Source organism: Protopterus annectens, chromosome 15.part0, assembly GCF_019279795.1.
Source record: "Protopterus annectens isolate FY-2018-M chromosome 15.part0, PAN1.0, whole genome shotgun sequence".
NCBI lineage: Eukaryota > Metazoa > Chordata > Ceratodontiformes > Protopteridae > Protopterus > Protopterus annectens.
In genome coordinates, this window is record NC_056749.1 from 35,919,637 (window position 1) to 35,928,130 (window position 8,494).

Below are 8,494 nucleotides of genomic sequence, written 5' to 3' on the forward strand. Positions count from 1 at the left end.
CTAACCTTAATATATATCCAAACTATGTGGGGGCTATGCTCCCCAAACCCCTCAATGTGGGGGCGGTGCCCCCACACCTCCTCTTACTATATATACTAACTCCAGGGTCGCACTACAGTGGGGAAAAGCCCATATATAACTTTCAGTGAAATGTGTTTCAGTGAATTGAGTTTTCAGTGAAATGTGCTTTCAGTGAATAGTCCTAGACCCATATGTGTGTGTGTGTGTGTGTGTGTGTGTGTGTGTGTATACATATATATATATATATATATATGTATACATATATATATATATATATATATATATATATATATGTATACATATATATATATATATATATATATATATATATATATATGTATACATATATATATATATATATGTATGTATATAGGTTTACTATCAAAATGTGGAACGGCACTTACACAAAACTGGGATGGTTGAATTCATGTTTTCAAGTTTCCGTAATGCTGATCCGGAAATGTTTGAATCGTCATTAGTGAATGGTTGTGTGCACTTGCTAATATGGGATTGATGTTCTGATAACAGATCACACTACAGTGGGAATCGGGAAATTTGCCCTTATCCTCAATGTAGTGCAGTCTCAGAGCTGGTATAAATAATATGCAGGGGGTGTGGGGGGTGCAGGGGGGCTTGCACCCTGCAAAAAAGTTACGGATAACATGGACTTTAGACAGTGGAACTTCCGGTGTTCAAATGTCAATTCCATGGTTACCATTTCAGACATTTTGGTAATTCTGTTTTACTAAATTCGGAAAACAAATTCATTCAAAATGTGGGAAATTGTCTGTCAAGCAGGTATCAGTATTGCTGGTCATTCAAGCAGCTGCCCTGAGCCCATATCTATCTCTCTCTCTCTCTATATATATATATATATATATATATATATATATAGCTATATATATAGCTATACATATATATATATATATATATATATATATATATGTGTGTGTATATATATATATATATATATATGTATATATATATATATATACATATATTATATATATATATATATATATATATATATATATATATATAATGGGTTCATGTCTATCGATCGACAACTCAGTATATCGACATCCACTTCACCGACATCTAAAATAACCGACACCGCAAATCACGGACATTTAACAGGTAAGAGATTTAAATTCGTTAATCATGCCTACCATGGTTTAGTAAGTATGGTAGTGTTATGCATGTCTGGTAGGCATGATTAGCTAAATTTAATTCTCTTACCTGTTAAATGTCCGTGATTTGCGGTGTCGGTTATTTTAGATGTCGGTGAAGTGGATGTCGATATACTGAGTTGTCGATCGATAGACATGAACCCATATATAATATATATATGCGTAGTAACATAGCTGTCTTAAAAACTGAAATATTCAGATAAGTACCAGAGTACCAGGTATGGAAGATGGTTAACCTAAATGCTAAGTACTTCTCTCTGAAGAATTTACTGTTAATTGAGTATTCATTTAGTTGTACTATTTTACATTGAAATATCAGGCAAGTACATACAGTTATATTATCCTGCATCCTTTAAAAATAAAAAAAATATATGCCTGTTGTGGTGTCTAACATCCTGCTGAAAAGATGAACAAGCTATCTGATTAATATATTTCTTTTTTCTTGGATGTCACAAATATTAATAATAAACTAAACACACTTTTCCTGACAGCAATTGAACTGGATGTCATAAAACTGTTTTCCGATCAGCAGCTGATCTAGTCTCCTTTTGTTCTTTTGGCCAGAATTAGGTACACAACTAACTTATATTTCCATAAGAAGAGTCCATCAGCATAAGTCTTAAAGGTAGGTTGACTATGAGGACACATTAAGTTTTTATTGTTGGGGTTATTCTTAGTATTAATATAAGACATAAGTATATATTTTAACTAGACAACTAAGTAATTAACCGTTGTATTAAATTGGATTATAGGGATTAATTGAGTGATTGTTTTTAACGGTTCTTAATGTTTATATGATGAGAGTATATAAGATGATGAGATGGATTGTTTTTGTAAGATCTGAAGAAGCGTGCTTGTTGGCACGTGAAAGCGCTCATATTTCTATTTAGAACATTAAATCTATTTTATGATTATTGTGGTGGTCCTGTCCTGTCTGCTATACATATTAATATAAGACACCTATACAGCCAGCATATTCATACTGTCTGAGCTTCTTCAACTACCACTTAGGAGCTCATCCTAAGGTACAGTGTGGAGACAGTGTGAATAATTACATTATTTAGGTTTCATGCAGGTGGTTAGAGAGCACTTATAACATAGTGTGTTGGTTATCCTACAGTCTTTGATTTTGTCTCAGTGCACCTTTTAGCCAGCCGTGAAGAAAGTTCTGTTTTCTCTTTCACTTTGGGTCAAACACACAGACATACTATACATGTACCCCAAGACTTTTTGTGGCAAAATTAACAAGGAGGAAATGGGGGTAGTACAACCCAAAAGAGGGTTTTACCAGCATTTAGAACCACCCCAGTATTGCTCTGGTGTTGAATAACTTGTGAGTGCTTTATATAATTCTGTTTGGTCTTGGCCAGGCTGAACATAGTGAATTATGGTTTCTTGTCTGACCATTTAAGGCTTCTGCATACACAGTCTAGTATAGTCCTCAGATGGTACCATTGATACCATTTTTTCATCTTTGATAGGCTCTGGAATTTCGTGATGGTGTACCTATGACACACGTGTCAAAGGTGACATATGCCACAACATTTTGAGTGACACGCCAGTGATCACCAACACCCGAGTTACCAAAGACACTGCTTTTGCATTTCCTGCTCATGTGAAGTGCACTGAATTATTTTGTGCCAGGAGCTTTTGACACACCAATCCTGAAAGGTTCACCATCACTGCTCTAGATGGTTGTTTAACCCTAACCTAAAGGTGACATGGAAATTGTTGCTTTCAGCCACATGCTTTACCAAATCTATACTACCACTAACAGGTGTTCCTGGAAAATAAGGTCTGCATTATCACTACTATGTAGATTGTAAATACCTGACTCTGCATCACTTTTGTGCTTGAGCTGGATGTAATTATGGCTAGTAACTTCTGATGTGAAGTTGTTAAATCTCGCCGTTTATTCTCACTGATGGGTTCAGAGCCGATCCTTGGCTCCGACACAGCCGATAGCAAAGCTCAAGGTTTGCCAGTAGCTTGAGACCAAGCCCCTTATCCCACAATGCACTGCTGGAATTACCTCAGACCTAGTTTGCCGCGGCAAGAGAGATCTCAGTGATCCAGCTAGCTCGGACCATTTGTGGGAAAAATAACAGCAAGTTTATAAAAAAAACTTTACTTTTTGTTACTAAAATAGTTGTGTGTTAATATCATCATTATCTTTCAGCTTTTCCCGTTAGGGGTCACCACAGGGGATCATCTCTTTCCATTTCTTCCTATCCTCTGCATCTTGCTCTGTCACACCAACCGCCTGCATGTCCTCTCTCACCACATCCACAAACCTTATCTTAGGCCTTCCTCTTTTCCTTTTACTTGGCAGCTCCATCCTTAGCATCTTTTTCCCAATATACCCATCATCCCTCCTCAGCACATGTCCAAACCAACGCAATCTCGTCTCTCTTGCTTTGTCTCCAAACTGTCCAACATGAGCTGACCCTCTAATATACTGATTCCTAATCCTATCCTTCCTAGTCACACCGAGTGCAAATCTTAACATCTTTAACTCTGCCACATCCAGCTCTGACTCCTGCCTTTTTGTCAATGCCACTGTCTCCAACCCATATAACATAGCTGGTCTCACTACCCTCTTGTAGACCTTCCCTTTCACTCTTACTGGTACCCGTCTATCAGAAATCACTCCTGACACACTTCTCCACCCATTCCACTCTGCCTGTACTCTTCTTCACCTCTCTTCCACATTCACCATTACTCTGAACTGTTGATCCCAAGTACTTAAACTCGTCCACCTTTACCAACTCTACTCCCTGCATCCTCACCATTCCTCTACCCTCCCTCTCATTTACACACATATATTCTGTCTTAGCCCTGCTGACCTTCATTCCTCTGCTCTCTAGAGCATATCTCCACCTCTCCAGAGTCTCTTCAACCGGATTCCTACTCTCACTACAGATCACAATGTCATCTGCAAACATCATAGTCCACGGGGCCTCCTGTCTGATCTCATCTGTCAACCTGTCCATCACCACTGCAAATAAGAAAGGACTCATAGCTGATCCTTGATGTAATCCCACCTCCACCTTAAACGGATCTTCAGGTTGTTAATATAATCTATAGTTTAGGTAGTTTTAAACAGTTTAAATAGTTAGTGCCCTGTTGGCTTCTTGGTTTGTGTGGGCCGTTAGCCCTATTTACTCTTATTAGTATTTCTAATAGTCAGGGTTCTTCTCTTAGCCCTACATTTGTAATCTGTAATTATATTGTTATAGTTAGTGCCCGGTTTGGGCTTAGTAGTTTTGTGAATCTTTACAAGTCAGTAAGGACTTTGCTGTCTTAGTCTTTTCGGTTTACTCTTTGTTATTAACTATGTTGGATGAAAAGGAGAAATCCCATCCTAAATCAGGATTCAAAAAATGCCCAAATTGTGGGCAGAAAATGTGTCTACTGTCTGGGGGCTAAACACCTCCAAGACACTTGCAGTATTTGCCATTCCTTTTCTTCAAGAGTCCTCTTGGAGAGAAGGAGGAAGCTAATAGACAGGGGATTGCTACAGCAATCTTTTTCTGAGGTTTTGAATAGCCATTAGGGTACTAGCTCGTCCTCCAAATCCTCAAAATCCAGATCTTCAGACAAAGTGACAAAAAAGACAAAGATTTCAGAAGGAGGGTCATCGGTTCCACATACCTCAGAACCGAGTGTACCTTTGATTCAGAGCCAGCTCTCGGTTTTGGAGCCGGTCTCTGAAGTTCCTTCTTCCCCTCTGCTTCAGTCAGCACCTTCAGTGCATTCAGCTAAGTCCTCAGTCAGCCTTTCAGATTTGGACATGGATCGGCTAGTGCAGAAGCTTTTACAGGCACCAGGACTTGCCAAATTGTCGTCGGCCCTGATCAGCTCATCGGTGCCGAAGACCATGGAATCGGATTTGTCTACTTCTCCTCTGAGCCGTGCTGGACTCTCGGAGCCGAAGGAAACTGAACCGATGGTTGTCGAACCCTTGGAGCCGATACCCGCACCGGTGTTATTGGCTCCATATACTCGGATGCCTCGGCGACGACCGAGGACTCTAGGAGCTGACGCTCTCCGATTGGGTCTGGGGAGGATAGTCGAACCGATTTGTCGGTGCCAACTCTTCCTCTCGGGGCTTTGGCTCAGATGAGCTCGGCTCCTGCCACGGGCTCAGAGCCCAGGGTTTTGGTGCAGGAGGATCAAATGGTACACTCGGGACCATCCACTCCTTCTCGTCAGAGCCATGGTGCCTTTGATGCTATGAGGAGAGTTTTGTCTCCAAAGACAACATCACCATCGGTTCAGCCTTCCCTCTCCCCTCAAGCTCCTGTGTCTGCTTCTTCATCTACCGGTCCCTCTAAGCGTAGAGACCCCGAGCCTCAAGTACCCCCACAGGGCATCTCCTACTCTTCTGAGACCTCCCCAGATCACTCCACTGAGGAGGTGCACAGAAAGAGACTGTGCAAGAGGAGGCACTTAGACTCCCCACAGGAGTCTTTGACATCTGACACGGACTTAGATGAGTCAGAAGGGTCCCCTCGATCCCCCTCTGAGGATATCTCCTTTGCAGAGATACTAGAGATCCTTAGTCAGAGGGACGATTGGCAGTCCAAGACCCCTACTGAGGATGAGTCCATGCTCTTGAAGGCTTTTGGGTCTCAACCTTCCACTTCTTGGGTGTCTCCGCCTTATGACGAGCTCATGGAACTGATTTCTCGTAAGGTGTGGGAGTCACTGGAGGCCATGGAACCTGTTCCTCGTAAGCCCAACAAATTCATGTCTGCCCCAGTGGACAAGCAATTTTTGACAAAGGGAGTGCCTGTTGATGCCATGGTGGTAGCTGCAGCCACCAAAAAGGAAGTATCTAAGACATCCATCTCTATCCATCCCCCTAACAGAGATTCTAGGGTCATGGATAGATATGGGAAGAGCATGTTTAGTTCAGCGACTTTTTCTCTGTGATCACTGAACTACTTAACCCATTTTACAAGACTACAGAGAGATCTCCTGAAAGAGCTAGGAGATACTCTCCAGGGTACGGTAGCTGCAGGGGTGGCCGACAAAGTCAACGCCCAGTTCGCTACCCTAAACTCAGTGGTAATCTCGTCTATGCATCTCATATTCTATGCAGCTGATGGTTCGAGTAGAGCCACTAGTTCGGGCATTGCTCTTTGAAGACAAGCCTGGATGCGTCTCTGTTCCTTTGTGGAACCCTTTAAGTCTTCCTTTATTAATACCCCGTTCAATGGCTCATCACTGTTTGGGCCCAAAGTAAAGGAAACTTTAACCAGGTGTGAGCAGGAAGGCAAGACCTTATCTGCCGTTGGAGTCCATTTTTCGACCCCTACTCGGCCCTACCCCAAGGGCCCTAAGGGAGGGAAAATGTGGTTCCAAAAAGCACAAGGTGCCTTTCAGGACACACGTAGAGAAACCCCCTCTAGAGACAGAGGAGGGGGTTATAACAGAAGATGCCGCCCCCGCAGCTGAGGGGGTCCACAGCAACAGGATGACAGGGGTCAGTTCTCCGGTCAACCATATCAGCGCTCCTGAAAGGGGGCCCGACTGTTCGGCTCTGGAGGCAGTTGGGGGTCGCTTGTCATTGTACCCAGAAGCTTGGCTAAACATAACTTCAGATACTTGGGTACAAAGCATAATTTCCAGAGGATATTTCATACTGTTCTCTTCCCCTCCCATTCCAGTAAAGAGAATCCCAGATGTTCCACCCCACTATGATTTTAGAAGACTCATCACCAAACTCAGTATTGCTCCGGTGTTGAATAACTTGTGAGTGCTTTATATAATTCTGTTTGGTCTTGGCCAGGCTGAACATAGTGAATTATGGGTTCTTGTCTGACCATTTAAGGCTTCTGCATGCACAGTCTAGTATAGTCCTCAGATGGCATCATTGATACCATTTTTTCATCTTTGATAGGCTCTAGAATTTCGTGATGGTGTACCTATGACACACGTGTCAAAGGTGACACATGCCACGACATTTTGAGGGACACGCCAGTGATCACCAACACCCGAGTTACCAAAGACACTGCTTTTGCATTTGCTGCTCATGTGAAGTGCACTGAATTATTTTGTGCCAGGAGCTTTTGACACACCAAACCTGAAAGGTTCACCATCACTGCTCTAGATGGTTGTTTAATCCTAACCTAAAGGTGACATGGAAATTGTTGCTTTCAGTCACATGCTTTACCAAATCTATGCTACCACTAACAGGTGTTCCTGGGAAGTAAGGTCTGCATTATCACTACTATGTAGATTGTAAATACCTGACTCTGCATCACTTTTGTGCTTGAGCTGGATGTAATTATGGCTAGAAACTTCTGATGTGAAGTTGTTAAATCTCGCCGTTTATTCTCACTGATGGGTTCGGAACTGATCCTCGGCTCAGACACAGCCGATAGCAAAGCTCAGGGTTTGCCAGTAGCTTGAGACCAAGCCCCTTATCCGACAATGCACTGCTGGAATTACCTCAGACCTAGTTTGCTTCGGCAAGAGAGATCTCAGTGATCCAGCTAGCTCGGACCATTTGTGGGAAAAATAACAGCAAGTTTATAAAAAAACTTTACTTTTTGTTACTAAAATAGTTGTGTGTTAATATCAGGTTGTTTATTAATATAATCTATAGTTTAGGTAGTTTTAAACAGTTTAAATAGTTAGTGCCCTGTTGGCTTCTTGGTTTGTGTAGGCCATTAGCCCTATTTACTCTTATTAGTCTTTCTAATAGTCAGGGTTCTTCTCTTAGCCCTACATTTGTAATCTGTAATTATATTGTTATAGTTAGTGCCCAGTTTGGGCTTAGTAGCTTTGTGGATCTTTACAAGTCAGTAAGGACTTTTCTGTCTTACTCTTTTCAGTTTACTCTTTGTTATTAACTATGTCGGATGAAAAGGAGAAATCCCATCCTAAATCGGGATTCAAAAAATTCCCAGATTGTGGGCAGAAAATGTCCGTCACTGATGGACACATTCAATGTGTCTACTGTCTGGGGGCTAAACACCTCCAAGACACTTGCAGCATTTGCCATTCCTTTTCTTCAAGAGTCCTCTTGGAGAGAAGGAGGAAGCTAATAGACAGGGGATTGCTACAGCAATCTTTTTCTGAGGCTTTGAGAAGCCATGAGGGTACTAGCTCGTCCTCCAAATCCTCAAAATCCAGATCCTCAGACAGAGTGACAAAAAAGACAAAGATTTCAGAAGGAGGATCATTGGTTCCACATACCTCGGGACCGAGTGTACCTTTGATTTGGAGCCAACTCTCTGTTTTGGTGCCGGTCTCTGAAGTTCCTACTTCCC